General features: G+C 42.6%; 1 pseudogene; it reads left to right on the top strand.

Annotated features, from left to right (window-relative positions):
- Nucleotides 1-2,126: 2,126 nt before the first annotated feature.
- Nucleotides 2,127-2,501, top strand: LOC149838449 (cysteine proteinase inhibitor 1 pseudogene; annotated as a pseudogene).
- The last annotated feature ends 1,323 nt before the right edge of the window (nucleotides 2,502-3,824 follow it).

Below are 3,824 nucleotides of genomic sequence, written 5' to 3'. Positions count from 1 at the left end.
GGGTTCGTTCCATGGATGCTCTTGCCCGTCGGATCAGTTCTATTAGCCATTCAACTCCCTCTCTTACACCCCCAAATTCCGTCGGGAAACTTTAACGATTCTAGCAAAAATGGCGAACGCCATCGCTTCCTCACTGCAACAATTTCACCTTTTCTGATCTTTTTCGAAACAGAATCGAGGATTGAAGACGACATTCAATATGATGCGCACGCCTTAGAAGCGAAGCGCGTTTCGACTTGAGGTGTGCGCTTCACATGAGTGAAGCGTGTGTTTCAAGCCTGAAACGCTTCATTGCAACGCCTCAATACCTTGAGTGTGCGCTTCGCCTCTGAGGCGTACGCTTCAGGTATTGAGGCGTACGCCTCTCACAACACTGGGAGAAAGTATAAGTTCATCCCTGCCTCCACCCCACAAGGGGTTTTATTTTCACTTTCATACCCGGTTCATTCCCCATTTCATGTCCTTCATCCCCAGCCCAAATAAAACGGGTTAGGAGTGATTCTCACTTTTCTCAGGTCTACTGCCATCCCTAATCTCAAGATCCGCTAGGGTCCCACTTTTGCTGATCATGAATATAATTGTACCACACACACAGAGAAGCAGCTATAACCTATTCTGCCGGCTGAGGCACGTTGAATATGGGTCTCGGGTGATTTTTGCCGTCTCCAATTAAAAACAAAAGATAGGAACACATGACATGCAATAATGCCATTAGAAATATGCCGGTATTCTCAGTAAAGAAGCAACAACTTTGCTTAAAAATTACAAGTATGGGAACAATAATAAAACGCACGAAATCAAAAGAGGAGCTAGCCACGAAACTTTGCAATGGCAACTTACAAAATTAGGTTAACCGTATTATCTATTTATAAGCTTACATCACTTTCTAAATCTACTTTTTGACAAAGTCACCCTGGTTCCCCATGTCATTCGATCTTGTTTTCTTCTGTAAATAGAAAGGCAATCGAAATTAAATGTCCATTCTCAACATTGTTTGAAGAGATAACTATGTATAGTTGGGATGTAAACAGTCAGATTCGGGTTGTATGTATCCAATACTGGATCCGACTAATCAGAAGTTCGTTAAACAGATTTGTATTCAAATGGCGAAAAAACTCATTCCAAATCCAATTTTCTCATTTACAAGATCATAAAGGTGATGGTGAATAGATTAATGTGACCCGACCTGCAAACTATCAGCTAATCAGAGTTCTTTCTTGAAGGGCAGGAACATTAAAGAGAGCATCCTACCAGCACTAGCCCATGAGATAGTCCACTCTCTCGAATAAACCAATGAATTGTCTGTGTGCCTTAAAGCGGATCTTTCGAAAAGCATATGACCGGGTGGCTATTGGACCTTTCTAAGGAATTCCTTGATGTTATTGGGATTCCACTAGGAATGGATTAGCCAGATTATGACGCGTGTCTCGACCGCATTTTTCTCCATTTTCATTAATGGCGTGTCAGGGGACGCCTTCACTAGTTCGAGAGGATGATGTCAGGCAGCATATCAATAATCGACAGGCCCACCTAGTAGGTCCCGCCCTACTGGCCTTTGTTTTCATCATAGACATCAGACCAACTCATTTGGATAGCTTGCCGGGTAGGACCTGACTTGACTAACAGCCCGAACCAACTGGCTGCTTTCCCTTGGATCAAGATCTAGAGTATGTAATCGGAGTCAGATATCCATCAAATATGTACATCGGTTGGTTTCAATAGCAAAAAATCAAAACCATATCTACATCCTATTATAATAGGATACTGTTTTAGATTATCAAATCCAACCAAACGGGATAAAATTCAATCCCTTGACATCCTAAATACAATCTTGTGCAAGTACGAAGCCAATCTATGTGAAAATTAAGACATTAAGCTTTTTTGTTGTGGCTTTGTATTGGCACGCAATCCCAGGCTTGAGTGAAGTGTTGAGAAAGTCTTTATAAATTGATAAAGCCTAAGGAGCGCAGATCAGGTCCCAAATGTGCAATTACATTGCGCATCTGATCTAAATTCCTATAAATTGCACCATCCCCACGCTCTTATCATTTCCAAAGTTTTCTAAATTCCCCTCTACAAGTTGCAATCCTGCTCAGTAGCATTTATTCATTCAGATAGCCTGTAGCATGGCCACCAAACAGGGCTTCTTTCTCTTGCTCTTCTTCACCATCATTCTCTCGTGGGCGGTGAGCTCTGAAACCCCGCGGCGTCTCTCACGGATGCTCGGGGCCTGGCAGTACATCCCAGACATCAAGAACGATGCACACGCGCAGGACATCGGCATGTTGGCGGTGACAGTGTACAACCACCAGGCGAGTGCAAGGTTGGTGTTTGTGGAGGTGGTGGAGGGCCAGAGACAAGTCGTCTCTGGCATGAGATATCGGCTGCTGGTAGCGGCTTCGACTGATAAGCTGTTCAAAATATACGAGTGTGTTGTATGGGAGAAAGAGTGGGAGGAGTTCAGCAACCTCACGTACTTTGAGCCTGTCTTGCCTCTTTAAAAAGAGTTATCTGACTTATAAGCACAACACGTTTGTTTCGGTTTCACTCATCCCCTATGTCATCCCCCATCTTAATAACCCCCCTTAAATCTTAAGATGCAAGTTGTTTTGATCAAATCTGACCCTATAGATGGATGGATTCAGCATGGTTGATTTAATTCAAAACGACCCTTGGATTATATTTTTTCAACGAAAAAAATATGATTTTTTAAATCATGAAATTTTGGGTTGATTTTTGAATCGCCAAGAAATCATGAATACAAGTGGGATTTCGGCAATTTAAATGTTGATATCCACTAAATCAATGATTTAGATCATATCTGTGGAGTCCGATTTGAACAAAACAACTTGCGTCAATGAAATCCCAAGGAGGGATGACACGGGGGATGAGTGGAACGGATTTGTAACTGGTTAGATACGTATTGAAATGTAAGTGAAAAGTTTGTAATGAATGTGTATGAAAATGAAATAAGAAAGGCCATAAATGTATATATCATGCAACTCTTAGGGTGTGACGGAATAAAAAAAATGGTGGTTTTAGACTTTTAGTTCAACACGTTGCCGCGGGAAATTGCCGGGCAATAAAGCATTGTATGTTATGGAGCTCGGTACGATTTCCTTTCCTTGGTCTCCATGGTGTAAAACTGCACGAGCACTCTCCCCCCTGCCCACCATGGTGCCACATTGACTGTTTCCCTGTTTAAGTATCTGCGGTGTAAAACTCCATGAGTTCTTCCCCTGGCTAGGAGGGATAGTTTTTGGTCCGCTTCAACCGGGTCTGGAGCAAGGGATGCACAACCCGGTTATCAATTGTATAATTACTGGTGGGGGTCTGCCTAACCCAAGCTTTCTCTGTCAAAAAAAAAATTTGTTTTGAATGCCTTAAGTCAATCTGCTTAACCAGTTGTGTGGAGTCCTTTGTGGGCGAGCGTGGTATGATTTTTAGGTATTCATGACGATATGTTCTTGTAAACCTGCAAAAGCATGCTACATGAACTTGCTTGTAGAGGTCCAAAGGGTCAATTTTGTTGACTGTGTTTGTGGATCTATCCATGGGGGTATCCAGTTTTAAAACTATTTGCTTACATTCTTTGATTTTGGGGTAGGATTCTGCAGAGTGAAAAATCATGACTTGTTCAAAGGAATAAATAAGATCACCGTCCCTGCTTGCCGATCTCGAAAGTATTCTTTGCGTATAGTAATGAAAGGAACAAAATCAGTGATCATGTCTAGGGAGAGGCAACAGGCCGGCCGTCCCGGCCCAGCCCGCTAATGAAAGGGTTGGGGCTGCTGATCAAGCCCGGTCTATAATTAATTGATGGC

The sequence above is a fragment of the Nuphar pumila genome, chromosome 5 (genome assembly GCF_984573655.1).
Source record: "Nuphar pumila chromosome 5, dmNupPumi1.hap1.1, whole genome shotgun sequence".
Taxonomy (NCBI): Eukaryota; Viridiplantae; Streptophyta; class Magnoliopsida; order Nymphaeales; family Nymphaeaceae; genus Nuphar; species Nuphar pumila.
This window is presented reverse-complemented; position numbering and strand designations above follow the sequence as displayed.